Source organism: Lepidochelys olivacea (assembly GCF_965140295.1).
Source record: "Lepidochelys olivacea isolate rLepOli2 genome assembly, chromosome: 3".
NCBI lineage: Eukaryota > Metazoa > Chordata > Testudines > Cheloniidae > Lepidochelys > Lepidochelys olivacea.
In genome coordinates, this window is record NC_140413.1 from 174,281,534 (window position 1) to 174,301,167 (window position 19,634).

At 48.8% G+C, this 19,634-nt stretch overlaps 1 protein-coding gene across 3 annotated transcripts in view; it reads left to right on the forward strand.

Annotated features, from left to right (window-relative positions):
- Window positions 1-2,584: 2,584 nt before the first annotated feature.
- Window positions 2,585-19,634, forward strand: part of PPM1B (protein phosphatase, Mg2+/Mn2+ dependent 1B) — a gene marked incomplete at its 5' end in the record, with an annotated part of 101,054 nt that continues 84,004 nt past the window's right edge. The window contains one exon of one of the 3 annotated variants that reach the window (XM_084623777.1): window positions 2,585-2,800. Of the gene's footprint in view, window positions 2,801-3,319; window positions 3,535-19,634 lie in introns of those variants that run through there. The other 2 variants (XM_084623776.1, XM_084623778.1) reach the window with 2 other exon arrangements.

The window sequence follows — 19,634 nt, forward strand, 5'->3', positions numbered from 1 at the left end:
TAATTTCTTGCATGATTTCCAGCTAACTTTCCCTTTTTTTCCTCCAGTGTGTGGCAGCATGTGATGATTTCTTGTTTGAGGTGGTCACTTCTGGGGTGTGTTAGGTGCAGTAAATGATTCCTCAGTTTTCTCTGAAGTCTGTCTGCAGAGCTGTTCAGCATATCTGGAGTTGTATGTACTGGTCAGAGGATTATATATGGTGAGACTGCTGGGGATGATGTTTTGTTTTTTGCATTTTCCCAGGAGTAAATGTAGCTGATAAGTTTTGCTTCCTTTTTTTCATGTTGTGAAGATTCCATTTCAGCTGGCTAAATGAGATCTCTTCTATTGTTGTATGCTGTGTAGTTGTAACCATGTTGGTCCCATGATGTTAGGGTGACAAGAGACAATATATGTTTTATTGGGCATTGTGTGAAGAAGTACTTCCTTATGTTTGTTTTAAATCTGCTGCATATTAATTTCATTGGGTGTCCCCTCCTTCTTGTGTTATGTGAAGAGTAAATAGCATCTCCTTATTAAGCTTCTCCACACCATTAATGATTTTATAGACCGTTAACATATCCCCCCTTATTGTCTCTTTTCCAAGCTGAAAAGTCCCAGTCTTTTTAATGTCCCTTCATCTGGAAGCTGTTACATACCTCTAAGAATTTCTGTTGCCCTTCTCTGTACCATTTTAAATATATCTTATTTGATATGGGGCAACCAGAACTACCTGCAGTATTCAAGGTATGGGCATACCATTGATTGATATAGTGGCATTATGATATTTTCGGTCTTCTTATCTATCCTTTTTCCTAATGGTTCCTAACATGCTGTTAGCTTTTTTGACTGCTACTGCACATTGAAGCAGATGTTTTCAGAGAATTATCTAATGAGTTCAAGATGTCTTTCTTAAGTGGTAAGAGTTAATTTAGACCCTGCCATTTTGTATGTGCAGTTGGGTTTATGTTTTCCAATGCGCATCACTTGGGATTTATCAACACAGAATTTCATCTGCCATTTTGTTGTTACAGTTCATACTATTCCTTTATTTTTGGACTTTAATACCCCAGAAGGGGTTGACTTAAAAGGTGACCGGGCCAGAGGGTCAAGTCAGAGGGTCCGCCTCTTCCCACAACAAGACAACCAGAGTGGCTGTGATCATGTGGTGCCAGATGTGGGGGAGAGGGTAGCTGCTACACCTCACCCACCCACCAGGAAACACTCCAGCAGTGAGTCCACTTTTTTACAAGCACGTACTTAAGTAGATTAATAGAGAATAGCCTTCTCCCACAATGAAAAATCAAAGCCTTTTCCAGGGACTGTTCATGAACTTTTGCCATTGCAGCCACTCTTTTAGACCTGAACAAAAGGAAAATGCCATGTAAACTGACTTTAATGCCCATGATCATGAGTTCTGTTCTTGACAAATGTGATGCATATAATTTGGGGGAAATGCAACTTTAAACCAATTTAATGAAAGGGGACGGGGCATCACATTGTTTACATCACTAAAAACTATTAGTAAAGGAAATATTTTATGCTACTGTAGAGATAATAGATTACAGCATGGGCACTCCAAAAACAACTTTGTGTGAAGTTTGGGTCAACTTTTTTTAGTTGAAGCCAAGAGAAGTTTTGTCATTGATTTCAGCGGGACCTGGATTTCACCATTTATGTAGATAAGAACATGATGGGGGGTGGGAGGAAGGAGAATGTACCTTGTTTTCCTTTTCTGATTAAAATGGATGACTAGGGCTAATGTCAAATTATAGGCAACAATACTCCTACAAGACTATGACACTACAGAGGTTAAAAAAAATACCAGCATCAATGGGTTCTTCTGCAGAAAGAGACCTAAATTCAACAGAACCTTCTGGTAGCCTGGAGCCACTAACCAGAAGGAGGATGGAAAAAAGGAGGGAGGTGCGACGGGCAGGTGCCTCAGGACACTGTGCTGATCGCATGCTGCTACCAAAGATATTTCGGAGGCCACTTTGTATTTGAAAGGAGAGAGTTAAATTAACAGCTGCGTTGGCTGTATACTAGCTGCACAATTATAATATGGTCTAAAAGGGTGGCACTGGCTGCTCACTGGGCATAGGACACACCCTGTCCTGTTACTGAAAACCACTGGTTGCAGCTGCTATCAGTCAAGTACCTCCCCTGTCCGCCTCCTCCTTATTGCTATTGCAAAGCCCTGGGTCCAGCCTGCAGCGCGGGACCCCGAGGGCGGGGACCGGGGCAGGGCCCAGTCCTGCTCTGCCGGACAATGTGCAGGCCAATGATCCACTGGGCTGGACCGCATGCGGGGTACCCAGGGCCCCAGCCGCCTTCTCCCTTAAGCCCTGGCCTTCCCCGCCTCTGCGCTGCGGCGGTCGGTCCCTCCTTCGAGGCCGGGCGCCTCCGCCCCTGCCCCCGCTTGTACTCCCAGCGGCCCCCGAAGTGCGAAGCACCAAAACGCCTTCCCTCCCCCCGCTGCGGTGGGAGGCTGAACCGCTCGCTCGCTCGCTGATTGGCTGGCGGTGATGTAATGGGCGAGCACATACGGGCATTTTTCATCACCTCTCCAACCCCTGTCTCCCCTTGCAGCTACCTGGGGAGGCCACCCTCTCCGCCTCCCGCGCAGCCAATCACAGGGCAGAGCGCTCTGCCGTTGGGGGTGGGGGGAAACGCTTGCTTGTTTTGTCAAAGCCGACTTCGCTCTCGCCGTCTCCTTCGCCTCGTCCCTTCGGAGGAGTGATTGGCAGGCATGCAGCCCAATGAGAGCAGGGATATTACAGCGACGTACGTGCCCGCCCTTTAGCCGGGCCGCTGTGAGGTATGGAAGGGAGATGGGATGTAATTGGACTGACAGCATCAAGAGCCTATGAAGTGTGGGCCACCAACGTGCTGTGTGGGAGGAGGTTGGTGTTCGTGAAAGAGGCTGCGGCGGGAGGGGCGGTGGGTTTAACTGACAGCGACGCCCGTCAATCATGCCCAGGCTGCAGTGCCCGGGTAAAAAAGTGCGCAGAAGTAAGGAGGATGACAGGAGAGGCACTTGATTGACCGTAGCCGCGGCCAATAGCTTTCAGTACTAGGCTAGGGCACACGGCTATTGCCATCTGGGCGGGCGGAGAGAGGATGGGGCAACTGGTGAGTGGCAAAGGGGTTAACCAATGCCGCTTAGCATATGTGCAGCAGGCAGGCGTGTTGGCCAATGGGAGTCAGGAAGAGGTGGGATTAACTGAATGGCAGACATGATAGCCAATAGAATGGGGCTGCCAAAGTTGGGTTCCGAGGCCGGGCTGTTGGGGGCGGATCATTTCACCCCGCACCCCGCCTTCTGCCTGCTGACGTGAGCGGCGGGAGGGGGAGGGCCCAGCATCGGGCGCTGGGAGAGGGGTTCCCAACATGTCGGTGCTGCTGGTTGCGTTCGGACTACGCGAGCGGGCGGCTGTTGCGGCGGGGGGAGGCCAACCCGGAGCGCCCGCAGCGTGAGACCCTGCCAGCCACACCCCACACCGGGCCAGGCCGGCCCTCGGACACCGGGGCACAAACGCTGCCCGCGGCCAGGTACAGGCCAGGGCCCGACTCGCCTCGGGGGCATTGCGAAGTGGGAGGCCTCTCCGCGGCGCCGGGAGCCCTCTGTCTGCGCGTACGGGGGGCAGGCGGCGCCTCTGCGTGTGTAGGGGGGAAGGGGACCGGCAGGCGGGGCCTGTGCGTGTGGGGGACGGGCAGGTGGGGCTGTGCTCGTGTGTACTGGGGGTGAAAAGGGAAGGCGGGCCTGCGTGTGAAGCGGGGAGGCGGGGCCTGCGTGTGTATTGTGGGAGGGGAACGAGGAAGGGGGCAGGAACGTGTGTCTGTGTTATAGGGGCCAGGCGAGGTCTGTGAGTGTGTATTGTGGGGGGAGTATGGGGAGCGGGCAGGCGGGGCCTGTGCACGCATGTACCGCAGGGGGTAGGGCAGAAGGCGGGGTGTGTGTTTTGTGGGAGGGATATGGGGAAGGGTGCAGGATGTGTGTGTGTTAGGGTCAGGCAGGGCCTGTGTCTGGGGAAGGCGGGGCCTGTACGCGCACGTGCGTGTACTGGGGAGATATGGGGGTGATAGGCAGGGCCTTGACCTGTGTGTGCTGGGACGGTGGGGGGCATGCGTGCAAGCCTGTATTGGACGGGAGTAGGGGGACAGGTGGGGCGTTTCTATATGCACACGTGTATGTGTGGGATAGGGGATCTGTGTATATTGGGGGGTGGGTATGGTGGCATGTGGGCCTGCGTTCCTATATTGGGGGTGCTGTGGTAAATGGATGGTCTGTGCGAGCATGTGTGTATGTGCAGTGGGTGGGTCGGGTAGCAGCTGGGGGGGCTTATGTGTCTGTATTGGCAGGTAGGGTGGCAACTCGGGGGGGGCCTGCCTGTACTAGGGGGGCAGGTAGGGTAGCTACTTGGGGGAGGCCTTCCTTGTGCCTGTACTGGGTGGGGGGGGCTTGCCTGTGCCTGTACTGGGTGGGGGGGCCTGTTTGTGCCTGTACTTGATGGGGGGGGGTAGGGCAGTAGGCGGGAGAACTTACCTGTGCCTGTACTGTGGGGTGCTGCCTGCGCCTGTACTCGGGAGGGAGGTGGGCAGGAGGACCACCTGTACTCAGGAGGAGGGCCTGCCTGTGCCTGTACTGGGGTGGGGTGGAAGGGCCTGCTTGTGTGTGTACTGGAGCGTGGGTCTGGTGGCAAGCGGGTGGGCCTGCGTGCGCTTATATTTGGGGGCGGGTAGGGTGGCAGGCAGAAGGGCCAGGGAGTAAACAGAGCTGTTTGTGCATGTGCTTAGCGGATGGGGGGAAGTGGCCTGCATGTGCACTGGGGAGGTAGTAAGAAAGGTGGCAGGCAGGGCCTGTGGGTGTATTGCGGGGAAGGGTCTGTGTGTTGGTATTTTGGGGGGGGGGAGCTGGGGCCTGTTCCTGTTTTTTTGAGGGGGTGATGGAATGGGTAGGCAGCGGGAGGGCCTGTATGTGCCTCTACTGGGGGGCGGGCAGGGCGGCAGTTGGGAGGCCTAGTACAGGCAGGCGTGTGTATGTGCATTTGGGGACTGCAGGAGCAGGTGTTGCCTGTGCATGCGTGTGCGCATTGGAGGGGTGGGGGAAGTGTAGGCATGGTCAGTGCATGCCTGTACTTGTTTGGGGAGGCAGGGGGTGGGGGAGGAGGTGGAGCCTGTGGGGGTGTGTGCATGCGCACATTTGGGGAGGCTGTGATGGGGGGAACGTGGCACCTGTGTGTCAGTGTGCGTTTGGAGGGGGCAGTGAGAGATGGGGCCTGTACACATGTGTCTGTGTTTTGGAGGAAGGAGGAGGGGGTGCTGTGGTGGTGGGAGTCAGGGCCTGTGCATGTATTTTGGGTGTGGGACTGTGGTGAGAAGTGGAGCCTGCACATGTTTTGGTGGAACAGCAGTGGCTACAGGCAGGGTCTGTGTGTGTCCATGCATTTCAGGTGCTGCTGGTGGCTGGCAGCATCTGTGCATGTGTATACGTAGTGGGGGTCGTGGCGACCTGTGCATGTGCGTATTGGGGGGGTGGTTAGGGCCTGTGTGTGTGGCGGTGGGGTAGCAGGCAGTCAGAGCCTGTGTGTATGTGTGGGAGGAAGAAGGGGCATTTGATAGTGAGGCTTGAATGTTTGTTGGGAGGGGAGGTTGGCAGGTTAGGCCTGTAAGTGTACTGAGGTGTGGATAGGGGGAAAGTGGCACACCTGCCAGCCTGTGTTTTTACTAGGGGTGGGAGGGTAGGAGGAAGGGTCTGTGTATACTGGGGGTGAGAGTTTAGGAGGAAAATGGCAGGCTGGTTGGCTGGCCTGTGTGTGTATGGGTGGGGGTTAAGGGGAAGGCAGCAGGCAGGCATGTCTGTTTATAGGCAGGGAAAGTGACTGCCTGGTTGGTAGACAGGCTGACTTCTGATGTTTTGGAGGGTGGAGGAAAGTGGCTGGTGTGTAGGAATGCCTGTGAGTGTATGGGGGTGAGGTGGCAGGGAGGTTGGCAGGCATACCTGCAAGTGCATGGTGGGGGAAGGGGGCTGGCAGACATTGGGAGAGAGGAGGAGTAAAGTGGCAGACAGGCACAATAAAAATCAAAGATTTTATTTAAATTGGATAATTTTTGTTTTTAATTTTATAATTTTTACTTTTAAAAAGCAAACCTTTTTTAAAATAAAATCTGAATTTAATACAAAATGGTAAGGCCTGAATTTTATAACTTGTTAAAACATTTAAATGAAATAAATATGCTGAATCTATGAGCTTCTATCAAAAACTTTGAGTTAAGAGGTTTTTTTTTCTGTATAAAGAAAGAATCGGGAAAACAATTTAACCTTTGAGGTCAAGCTTTATAAATATGGCACAATGGGTCATGTAGTGTATTAAGGGCTTGTTTTGTTTAGTAAGCATACATTTTATATCCTGTTTGGTATATTTAAATTCCAGTTACCATCCTAATGCAGCTTGCATGAGCAGACACTTAATTATATAGTAAATAAGCAGTATATCGTTCACAGTTTTCTAGCATACTAAGTGTACAGTTAATAAGAATCTGAAAATATTACGCTATGTGATTGCGTAAATAAATGTATATAGCTATAGTGTACCCTCCTAGGTAGCAAAAAGAGTACCAAATCTAGTGTAAAGGCTCTGTTTAGTTGTAAATCAACATGTATTAGTGGTTATATCAACCAGTGAGAGTGTACCTTTCTTTAGAAAATTACTGAAGTATAAATGAAAAGACTGATTAAAATTTATTTAAATTTAGGGTTTCTACTTGGTGATTTCCATAATTTGTCACCGACTTAAATCAATCCGCCCTATGGGCAGGCTTCTGTTGTATGAGGTGAGGGAAAGGAAAGTGGCAGGTAGGCTTGTGTGTGTATGCGGGTGGAAAGGTAGCAGGTAGGCCTTTGTGTGACTTGGGGTGTAGGAAGTGACAGGCCTCTGTAACTATTCCGTGGGAGGAAGAATTGTTGGGGGGGTACTGATATGTAGGCAGGCCGGCCTGTTTCTATTCGGGGGGTGGTGAGTCAGGTCTGTGTATGTATTGGGGGGCCAGAGGTCATAGGAAGACAGGCAGGCATGTGTCTTTATTTCTGGGGTTAGATGGCTAGCTGACAGGAAAGCAAGGCAATCTTGTGTGGTTTTGGGTTTTTTTTCGGGAGGTGGTGGCAGTTAGGCAGGCAGGGTTTGTGTATGTTTTCTTTGGGGAGTGCATTGTGTATCGAGAGAGGAAAGGTGACAAGCAGGCAGGTCTGTTTGTGTATTGGGGTAGTAGACAGGTGATTTATGTATTGGGGGGCAGATGACCGCTGAGTATATCGGGGCAGAGGCAGAGATGATGACAAAGCAGGCCTGTGCATGTCTGGGTTGGAGTGGAGGTGGCAGAGAGGCAGACTTCTGCGTTTTTTCTGGGGCGATGTGGCTGGTAGATAGGCATGTCTCTGTATTGGCAGTGGTAGGAAGTCATGCCTGTGTTTGTACTGAAAGTGATGGAGATGGCTGGTAGGCAGGCCGGTCTGTGTGTGTGGGTGGTGGGATGCCGTAGGAAGGCCTCTGTGTATTGATGAGGTGGCAGGCAGGCCTGTGTGTATTCTTGATTGGCTGGCAGGTAGGCTTGATGGGTGATGTGTCTTTTGGGTGGTGGGCTGGGCTGTGTGTGGTTATCGGGATGGTAGCCAGGCTTATTTTGGGGGATGGCAAGGAAGCAGCTGTGGGCTGTGCTGTGCACAAGCCTTGTGGGGGCAGGAGAGAGGAATTGGTGGGTGGACAGGGTTGTGCGGGCATTGATATAGGGGTAAGGTAGACAGGGCTGTGTGAGCATTTGGGGCTGGGTGGAGAGGGAGGACTAGATGTGCATTTAGGACTGATGGAGGGGATGTAGTGGATAGGTGGGCATTGTAGTTGGGGGAGAGGGGAGACAGAGGGTAGGCTGGGCTGTGTGTGGGCATTTGGGATAGGAGTGGGCTGTGTGTGGGCATTTGGTGCTGGGGGGAGGGGACAGGCATTTGGGGTGGGGAGGCAGGTGAGCCTGTGTGTATTTTGGGTGGAAATTGAAGACAGGTTGGTGTATTTTTTTTTTTATTGGGCTGAGGACATCTGGCAGGCAGGTAGGGAAGCTTGTTTGTGTATTTGGGGAGGAGGCAGGCAGTCTGGTGGGACCTGTGTGTGTATTGTGAGACGGGGTGGCAGCAGGGGAGGTGGGTCTGAGTATGCCAGAAAACATGCACAGGCCTGCCAGCCTCCCCCTCAATACAGTCTGTAGTGGGTAGGCAGTGAGACTGGCTGGGCCTGTGTAGGGGATTTGTGTGGCTGGTGGACTTATGCATGTATTCTGTGGGGGGCAAGATGTGGTAGTATGGGTCTGTGTGTGCGCTTTTTAGGGAGGAAGTTGGGAGGTGGTCAGATTGCAGCCAAGCAGGTGGGTCTACTTCTGGTGGATTGAGGTTCGTGGTTCTTTTTCATGCCTGATGCGCGTATGGCCAACCATCCTCCAAGGGAGCTGAATTCCATAGAATCTGGTTCATGGCCTGTACAGTAACCACTCTCACCAAGCTGTCTTTCCAAATCTTGTCCAATAATGCCAGCCTCTATATGAACACTTAAGTTTTTCTCATCTATCCAGAGAATTTGATTTATTTTTTATGTATCCAATGAAACAATAGTTCTTCTCTCATCTGCAGGACATTCGAGAGCACTAGAAACACTTGTTCCTCCACCAAATGGTATTATGCAAAGATTATATTTGCAGGCTAGTTCCACAATTTTAACTACGTCATCATGGCAACCTGGCCCATACAACTGTATCGGGAATTCGTTTAAACATTCCTTCGCTTAGCACAAATATCTCGTGTAGGCAGTGACAGGAGCTCTGAACACCCTATGTTCTGCTTCCCATGAATATGAAATTTTAGTGGCTCTAAGATTTTGAAGAAATTTTTCATTTAAAATAGATGGGGCAGGCAGGCTAGTCTGCCTGTGTACTGGGTGGATAGAGGAGTTGGCTGGTAAGTGGGGCTGTGTGTCTTGGGGACAAGGAGAGGATCTGGGGGACATGAGTGTTTTTCAGGGTGATACTAGGAGCTGGGAGGTCTGTATTGTCCTGGGGAGGGGAGAGAGGAGGCCTGTTTAAATATTGGGATAGAAGGGGCAGCTGGGATGCCTGTGTGGGGGAGAAGAATTGGGGGAAATGTCTATAGCATGGGAGTAAGAACAGGAGAAGCTGAAGGCTTATGCAGGTTGAGAAGAGGGAAGGAAGAATAGGAGAAGCTTTGCGGGAGCAGTGGCGGTTGTGAAGTGGGTGAGTTAGGAGAAGCTTGTGGGTGACTGGGGTATGTATCGGGGGAGGAGAAGTTGGGGGTGCCTTGTGTGTATATATTGGGAAAGCTGGGGGAGGGCTGTGTGTATTGTGTTACCTGCCTTGGCTCCATGCCGCTCCCGGAAGAAGCCAGCACCATCCCTGCAGCCCCTGGGGAGGGTGGAGGCAGGGGGTCTCCGTGCGCTGCCCCCATGCCAACTCTGTGAGCTGCAGGGGCAGTGCTTGCAGGAAGTGGTGCGTGGAGGCCTCCTGCCTAGGAGCTGCTGCCAGAGGTATGTGCTAGTTGCTTTTGGGAGCCACCCGAGGTATGTCCTGCCCCTCTCCTGCCCCAGCCCACACCCCCTCCCACACCCTGCATTCCCTCCCAGAGCCTGCAACCTGCATTCCCTCCTGCTCCAGCCGAGAGCCTGCACTCCTTCCCAGAGCCCGCACACCAATGCCTTACCCCAGCCTGATGAAAATGAGTGAGGGTGGGGAAGAGTGAGTGATGGGGGGTCAGGGCCTCAGAAGGGGCAGGACAGGGGCAGGGTAAGGGTCTTTGGGTTTGCGTGATTAGACAGTTGGCAACTCTGAGGCATGTATATTTGTATATGGGGGCTGAGGAGAGAGTTGGAAATCCTATGAGCGTGTTATGGGATTGGGTGTCAGATGGATGGCTTATGTGGCACGGTGGATTGATTTAAATCAAAGCAATTTTAAATCACCGTTTTCCATCTTGTTTTTGCATTTGAACTTTTCCTAAAGAAAGATTGATTCTCATTGGTTGGAAACCATTAAGACATGTTGATTAGCAACTAAATATAGCCTTTTTGCTTAAATGTAGTAGTTTTTTGGCTAACTAAGATAATATATTATATCTATTTTAAGCAATTATATAGCTTATGTACATTTATTCAGATTCTTAATTGTGGTTTTTTAGTATGTTAGAAAATGGGTTCTGTTTGGATGGAGATTTGCATTTAAAAATTCACAAATAGCATTGAAAACTTTTTATTAAAGTATCTTAAATGTGCTGTTTACATAAGGAAAAAAATAGGTTTATCAAAATGTGTTTTGTGTTTAAAACAGTCTGCCTTATTAAACAAAAGAAGTATTATCTGTAGGTAGTGAGTTGAACTGATTGTTTCCAGTCACCATGTCCTTCAGAATTTTAGAGCTGATAGGTCTCATCCTGTCACACACTTAGGGTATGTCTACGCTACGAGATTAGGTCGATTTTATAGAAGTCAATTTTTAGAAATCAGTTTTATACAGTCGATTGCATATGTCCCCACTAAGCTGCCCATTGGAATTCTGGGTTAAGCTCCCAATGCCTCATGGAGCAAAAACATTGTCGCGGATGGTTTTGGGTACATGTCGTGAAAGCAACGCAGACAATCGTTTCATGCCTTTTTTCGTGGGTTACCCATGCAGACGCCATACCACAGCAAGCATGCAGCCCACTTAGCTCACCGTCACCACTGCTGTTAGCATTGTAAACACCTCGTACGTTATCCTGAAGTATATGCAGAGCCGGGCTAAGAGACGCCAGCACGAGGAGGATTTTGATGAGGACATGTACACAGACGTTCCTGAAAGCACAGGATGTGGCAATTGGGACATCATGGTGGCAGTGGGGCTGGTTGATACAGTGGAATGACAATTCTGGGCCAGGCAAACAAGCACAGACTGGTGGGACCGCATAGCGTTATAGGTATGGGATGATTCACAGTGGCTGCAAAATTTTCGCATGCATAAGGCCACTTTCCTGGAACTCTGCTTTCCCCTGTCCTGAAGCACAGGAATACCAAGATGAGACCTGCCCTGATAGTTGAGAAGTGAGTGGCGATAGCCCTGTGGAAGCTTGCAACGCCTGACTGCTACTGGTCAGAAGGGAATCAATTTGGAGTGGGCAAGTCTACTGTGGGGGTTGCTATGATCCAAGTAGCCAGTGCAATCATTGACGTTCTGTTATCAAGGGTAGTGACTATGGGAAATGTGGAAGTCATACTGGATGGCTTTGCTGTAATGGGGTTCCCTAACTGTGGTAGGGCGATAGATGGAACTCATATTCCCATCTTGGCACTGGACCACCTTGCCAACCAGTACGTGAACCGCAAGGGGTACTTCTCAGTGGTGTTGCAAGCACTGGTGGATCTCAAGGAACGTTTCACTGACATCAGCGTGGGATGGCCGGGAAAGGTGCATGACGCTCACATACTTAGGAACTCCGGGCTGTTGGAGCAGCTGCAAGAAGGGACTTACTTCCCAGACCAGAAAATTACCACTGGGGATGTTGAAATGCCAATAGTTACCCTTGGGCACCCAGCCTACCCCTTGCTCCCATGTCTCATGAAGCCGTACACTGGCAGCCTGGACAGTAGTAAGGAGCAGTTCAACTACAGGCTGAGCAAGTGCAGAATGGTGGTAGAATGTGCCTTTGGACGTTTAAAAGCTTGCTGGCGCTGTTTGACTAGGTCAGACCTCAGCGCAACCAACATTCCCATTGTTATTGCTGCTTGCTGTGTGCTCCATAATATCTGTGAGAGTAAGGGGGAGACGTTTATGGCGGGGTGGGAGGTTGAAGTAAATCACCTGGCATCTGATTTTGAGCAGCCAGACACCAGGGCGATTAGAAGAGCACAGCAAGACGCGCTGCGCTTCAGAGAGGCTTTGAAAACCAGTTTCGTGACTGGCCAGGCTACAGTGTGACTGTGTGTTTCTCCTTGATGCAATGCAAACCCGCTCCCTTTGTTGATTTTAATTCCCTATAAGCCAACCACTCTCCCTTCTTCGAAATAAAGTAACTGTTGTTTTGAAACATGCATTCTTTCTTCATTAATTTAAAAAAAAAAAGATAACGGGCAAGGTAGCCCAAGTGGGTTGTGGGGAAGGACAAGGCCACGTTGTTTATTGTAGCCACACTAAAAATCAAACTGTTTGAATGACAGCCTTCTGTTGCTTGGGTCATCCTCTGGAGTGGAGTGGCTGGGTGCCTGGAGCCTTCTGGCCCCCCCCCCCCACGTTCTTGGGCATCTGAGTGAGGCGGATATGGAACTTGGGGAGGAGGGCATGCGGTTATACAGTGGATACAGCGGGGGGCTGTGCTCTTGTTGGCTTTCCTGCAGCTCCACAGACGCTTCATGATGTCCATTTGCTCCTCCGTTAGCCTCAGCATTGCATCCTGCCTCCACTCTTCGTGCTCACTTAATTCTTTCCTGGCCTCCGCCACTGAATGCCTGCATGCATTAAGCTGTGCCCTATCAGTGCGGGAGGACTGTATGAGCTCGGAAAACATGTCATTACGAGTGCGTTTGTTTTTTTTTCTTTTCCCCCTTCTAATCTGCTATAACCTCTGGGACAGAGATGATAGGGGGAGCGTAGAAACATTTGCACCTGGGGGGAGATAAAAAGGGAGAGTAAAATTTAAGATGATACATTTCTGAGACCAAAAGGAAGACTCTTTCATAGTGAATCAAGCAATTCACAGCAGACAGCAGTCTCATTTTGCCTTTTATATTGAGCGCCTGCGGGTATGGTGACACCACACACGGATGGGCAACAGAATTCGGTTTCCAGGCAGCCGTGGTAAGCTTTTTGGTATGTGGGGTTGGCTTCTTACGCCTACATAACATGGGGGAATGTTTTGAAACTGAAGCGCTCTCCTTTCCCAGAGTAAGAAATAGGTTGGGTTTCGCATTTAAAAGGAGGGCCTGCGGTTTTCAGGTGGATGTGCAGCACACATGTACCCCCACCCCGCCGCGTGGCTATTTTCTGGGATGATCCCTTTTAGCCAAGTGCAAGCTGCCCAGCATGAACAGGGTCCTTTTACTGTTCCCTTACAAAAATTCCCCTATTTCAACCAGGTGACCATGAATGATATCACTCTACTGAGGCTAACACAAAGATATAGACCGAATGTTACTTGAATGCAACCAAAACCCAGGACCATTCGCTGCCATGCTTTGTGCTGCAATGATTCCAGAATACTTGCTACTGGCTTGGCGTGGTAAAGTGTCCTACCGTGGAGGATGAAATAAGGCAGCCCTCTCCAGAAACCTTCTGCAAAGGTTTTTAGAGTACCTCCAGGATAGCTTCATGGAGATGTCCCTGGAGGATTCCCATTCCATCCACAGACACGTGAACAGACTTTTCCAGTAGCTGTACTGGCTGCGAATGCATCCCAATTCTTCAGGGCAAATCAAACATTAAACACTATTGCTCTTAAACCCTGTACTGTAGTTACAAATGTGCACTCACCAGAGGTGCCTTTTCTAGCTTCAGGGTCGGGGATTCCGCCTTGGGAGGGTATTGGCTCCAGGGTGATGAAAAGGTCCTGGCTGCCAGGGAGAACAGATTCACTGCTTGCCTGCTGCGCGTTCTCCTCCTCCTGCTCCTCATCCACAAAATCCTTCTCCCTGTTGTGTCAGACTCCCAGCTTGCAGTGTCCATGGACAGTGATGGGATAGTGATAGGGTCCCCCGCTAAAATACCATGCAGCTGATCATAGAAGCGGCATGTATTGGACTCTAACGCATGAGATTTTGGCAAATTTTGCATTTCTTCTTTTAGATCAGAGTTCGGCCTACACAGATGCTTCTCCCCATACAGCAATCCGATCCAGTGTCTCCTTTTCGGTCCCTGCTGGAGCTCGTTTGCGGTTCTGGGGGCACTGCATGGTCACCTGGGCTGCTGAGTTTGCCACACTGTCCAAACAGGAAATGAAATTCAAAAGTTCCCGGGACTTTTCCTGTGTACCTGGCTAGTGCATCAGAGTTCAAGGTGCTGTCCAGAGTGGTCACAATGGAGCACTCTGGAATAGCTCCCAGAGGACAATACCGTCTATTTGCGTCCGCACTACACCAAATTTGACCCAGCGCTACTCCCCTCATCGGGGAGAAGTACAGAAGTCGATTTTAAGAGCCCTTTAGGTCGACGGGATGGGGTTGGTTGTGTGGATGCAGTCATTTTTAAATCAACCTAACACGGCTAAATTCGACCTAACCCCATAGTGTAAACCAAACCTTAGACTTGGTCTATCCTACAGAGTTAAGTCAACATAAGCCAGCTTATGTTGCCCTAACTATGTCAGTGTCTACACTACAGCCTTGCTCCTGCCAATGTAAATGCCATAGTACACCGACATCATAATTGCACCTCCATGAGAGGCATAGGGCTTTTGTTGGTGTAGTTAGGGCAATGCAGTATCTAGGCATCAGCTGTTGGCTGTCTTGTTGGACAGCTGGGAGCAGGGAGGTGAGAAGCCTGTGGGACAGCTAGGCTCCTGGTGGAGAGCTGCATGGTGGTGAGAGCCAGGGCTCTCTTCAGTTGGTGGAAGCACTCTTGGTAAGGACACGCACCACTGACAGAAAGAGGGTAGTGTGGACATCAGCCACCGCAGTACTTACTGCAGTGGCTTTAAGCTAACCTAACACAGGTTGACTTAATATTGTAGTATAGACAGGCTTTTAGTCATAGATAGGAGTAAAACAAGCTTTTTTGTTTTTCCAGTTAACAGTTGGTTTCTTAACTTTGAGTCACAAGTTGTTGAACTGAATTAGTTAAACTGAACTGAAAAAAAATTCCTTCTGCACCTGCAGAGGAGACTACTGCTGTCAAAAATTGGTTTAGCACTTTAGCAAACTCAGGTTCCAGGTGCTTAGCCAATTACTTCCACCAGGTCAGTGATTTGATTCTCTTTAAAACATTGATAGCAAACATGCTGCTCAATATTTGAAATTTGAATGATTTTAATAGATTATAGGTTTCAGAGTAACAGCCGTGTTAGTCTGTATTTGCAAAAAGAAAAGGAGTACTTGTGGCACCTTAGAGACTAACCAATTTATTTGAGCATGAGCTTTCGTGAGCCTCTAAGGTGCCACAAGTACTCCTTTTCTTTTAATAGATTATGAGTTTAGGCCTACAACATAGGTTGTCATACTTCAAAAATAAAGTTTAAATTAATTTGTTTTAACTTTATTTAAAATAGATTTTTAAATTAAAAAAAAAGCCTTTACATTTTTTTGGGTGAAAAATCATTCATTTTTATCCATCCTATGCATGTGTGTATTGAAATGATGGGGCTGGGAGGCCTTAGTAGTTTTGTCTTCATCAGGCAAAAGGTGCATGCTTAACTGGTGTTAACTAACAAGGTAGAAAATTAGCAGAGATATGGCAGTTTGTATCCTTCACAATGTAGAAGGTTGGGGTAAATCTTATGCTCTCCCATAGTCCTGACCTCAACCTGTTAACACATGTGAAGGCTACAAACTGTCATGTCTTCACTAAGAGTTGTACTCCTGGGGGAATTCTGCACCAAAAAATTAAAAATAAATTATGCACACAATAATATTTTAAAATTTTGCAAAATTCTGTGAATTTTATCTGTCAATAAATAAATGTCGCTCCAGCATGGCAGTGTGGAGCACAGGTCACTGGCTGCACTGAAGTGGGAGATAACTCTGAAGCCCTCACTTCCCCTTGTACAGGGACTCAGTGAGGCTGCACCCAACCCTGACACACAGTGCAAGGGCTGGACCTGGTCCAGAAACACCCTGGGGTCCTGCCCCTCTCCACCCGGTGTGGGTGGGCATGCTCATCCCAGCAGGATCCACGTGTGGAGGGGCTTAGTGTGGGGGAATCTCGGTGTGGTGTGAGGCAATCTGGATGTAAGTGGCTCAGTGGGAGATCTGGATGCACGGGGGCTCATTGGGGGTTCTGGGTGCAGGGCCAATGGGACTCTGCAGGGGATCCAGGGGAAGGCGGTTGGGGCTCAGAAGGGAGGTCTGGGTGTGGGGAGATGGGGCAGAGGATTGGGATGGGGGGGTGGGCGAGGGCTCTGTCTGGGAGGATGGGCTGGCTAAGGGGTTTGGGGTGCAGGCTGCCCCAGGGCTGGGGCCAGAGGACCCCCCCCCCCACCCATCCCATCCCTCTCCCCGTCGGCAGACGCTTCAGGGGAGAGGCACTTATCTTCTGCTGGCAGCAGCCTTGCACGTCCCAACTTGCACCTCTCCCCAGTCCCCACGCACTCCCTACCTCTCTCCTCTCCAGGCCACTGTAGCTGCGCACCTACATGGCCCCTTTATAGCCTGCTGCGCATCTTAGAGTGAACTTAGGTGACATCATTTTGACAGCTATATGTTTCACCAACAAGGCTGGAGCATTTATAGTTACCACACAGACCTTTGCCCCTTGAGCTAATGGAATAACTGATAGGAATAGTAGGTGGTTGTTCTCTTATGTGGACCAGCAGTAGAGGGGCATGGGACACTTTGCCCCAGTGGGTTTCACAGATATTTGCTGAAAGATGAAGAGATTCAGGAATCTTAGGTTATTCAAGGAAGTGTACTCTAGTGGCCACAGATCTTTCTACCTATTCCCCTCAAGCTTGACCCCTCCTGGTTCAATCCTTGCAACCTATCCCAGTCTCGTCTCTTCCACACTCCTAGCTCTTTGTCCTGGTTGCATTCTCATTGCCTAATCAGTCAGTCTCTGATGCTCAGACTTCTCAGCCCAGTCTCCCATACAAGTTCTAATCGTATACATTCAGATTTCCCATCCAGTTTCTCCCTACTGTGCTCCCAGTTTCAGTATCCTTGCTTAGCCAGTCCTTGTTCCCCACACTCCTTCCAGGGTCTTCATCCAGTCTTTCCCCCACCCTGGCCTCTAGTTGCCTCTTCCTCCACTTAACTTGTATGTCCCTATTGGTTCCCAGTTGCTTCCTCCTTGCTCCAGTAGTTCCAGTCTTACCTTTGGCTCCTCATCTGATCTCAGCCCCTCCCCCCACTCTCCTCTCCTTGTCCAGCTAGTCTCGCTTTTATCCCTTCTGCAGTTGTCAGGCAGCTTGTGTTAGCACAGGGGAGAGATGCTTCCTGCTCTCATAGCACAGGGGAGAGATGCTTCCTGCTCTCATTTCTGGTGTCTGGCCCAATCTGCAGAAGCCCAGAGCTGTAATTGCAGGGAAATTGCTGTTGAGTTCTGGGCTGGAGCAGGCCCATTGTGGACAGAATCTTGAGGAAATTTAACTGTGAAGCTCTAGCAAATTGCCACTGAACAAAAGGCAACTGCAACTCATTTAGAGCTTATTACTGTGCCAAATGTGGGTGAAGTTTTATGGGGCAATAAAATACACATCCCTGACACAAAGCATGGATGTGGTAGAGCTTCTCAAAGAGAGTCATCAGAATTTAACATGGGCAAAACAATGTGTTTTTTCTGAATCCTATTCTCAAATGGCTTAATTGTTTTGGTTGAAGTTTTGAATTCTAACCAAGGCAGACACCTGACATGGAAAACTTCTCTCCAAATGGTTAGTGTTTGGCAAAATTATAAGCAATTGAAAGCAGGATCTTTTTAATGGGAAGTGTGGGGCAGTCTTAAGTCAGTGCTACCAGTCCTGCTTTAATATGATTATTGGTGAAGCTGTGTGGCCATGTGTGGTGGAGTTGGGAAGTATGTGGGGGAATTTGTGGGCTCTGAATGGGAATCCAAGAGGGTGAGTTGAGAGACCATACTCCATACTCCAGGAAGAATACAAATTTATGAAGTGCTGCCAAGTGTGATTGCACAAAAAATGAAGAAAACTGAAAAACTTTGTGCAGGGAGGCAGAAAGGTAGAGTAGGGGACGAGATGTTGCAATTCAGGTCAATTTCAGTTCAAATTTCTTTATTGGCATGATAGGATATACAAGCACTGTCAAAGTATTGCTACTTTAAATTCCACAAAATCCTTTTTTTGTCAGAACCTTGCTGAGCCTCTGTAGACCATTAGCAATGCTATATGCATTTTTGTCAAAGATTTTTGAACTAGATACTACATTAAGATCCTGCTGGTGTAAAGATTTAGTCATTACTAAATATGGAGAAACAGTTTTCTGTTAAAAATTGGAGGCATTAAGTCAAGAGAAGTATATCTTAAATTGGATAGTACTATCTGGAACATATATTAGATGCAATATAAATTATTTAAATCAGGAACTGTTAGATTGATAAATGCTGGCATTGTCAGGAAATGGGGTAGCAGTTTGATTCATGTGATGTGGAGTTGCCCCAATATTATTCGATTCTGGAAGGTCAGAAGTAATAACTTTTATATGTCATCTGACATTGTGCTTAAAGGAGAACATGCTATTTTCTGGTTAGTAGAGAACACTTGGCATCTTTTTTTTTCCAAGAAACTGTAGCTTTACAGAGCTTAGAGACTTACACTTCAGTATTAGAAATCAAAATCCAGGTAAGTGACTGAAGAATGGTATACAGATATGTCTGCACTGTCTGAGATGGAGAGGATGACCTTCTGTATAAAAATGATACAGATCAGTTCACTGACATATGGACAGCCTTTACAGAAATGGTGAAATAAGTTAGTGTGTGACTTTGTTTGAGCGCTGATCCCTATGTGTATTCCACAGTGGGTAAATATGTGCTCAATGGGCCTGACAAGATTTTTCTAACAAGTAGCGTCAGTTGGTCCACGCTTGTGCAGTTGCTTCCCTGATGCTTCATACCCCAGGTATAAGGAGTGGTGCAGACCAGCACCTTTCCAGTTCCTCCTTACTGCCTAATGACGTAGGTTGGAATCCTCCAGTGTCCAGAGCTGATCCTCTTCAATGTTTTTCTTGTAAATGTTTAAAAGTTTTATGTTTTTAGTTTAGGCTATGTGTACATTTAAACCGTTACAGTTGCACTGCTGTAGCACTTCAACGTAGACACTACAGCATTGGAAGGCTTCTCTAGTCACTGTAGGCAAATCACCTCTCTGAGAGGTGGTAGCTAGGGTGTTGGTGCTGTTGACAGTTAACTATCTCTCTCAGGGTGTGGGTGGTTCAGACCTCTTAAAGACGTAGCTATACCAATGTAACTTTTCAGTGTAGACCAGTGCTTAGTTTAAATCCTCACCCTAGGAAATCTTCTGATTCCTTGGGGCAGGATATAGATTGTCCTCTGCCTTCCAGGGTTTAAGAGTTGCATCTCCTGCTCCTTTTTGGTCAGTGACAACCACCACTGCTGCCTCTGTCTTTCAGAAACTCATATCTCCACTAAGGCTATGTCTACAGTAGCACTTTTGTCGTTAAAACTTAAGTTGCTCAGGGGGTATGAAACAGCCCCCCGACCGACATAAGTTATATCAACAGAAGTGCTGGGATAGACAGCACTATGTCAGCGGGAAAAGCGGTACTGCCACTAGTTGGGGGTGGTTTAATTATGTCAACAGGAGAGCTCTCTCCCATCAGCAGAGAGCTGCTACACTGGAGACCTTACAGAAGCACAGCTGCAGAGGTACGGCTGTGCCCCTGTAAGGTCTCTAGCATAGACATAGCCTAAGTGCAGTATCTGCAGCTCCTTTCCCAGCTGAATCTGGCAGG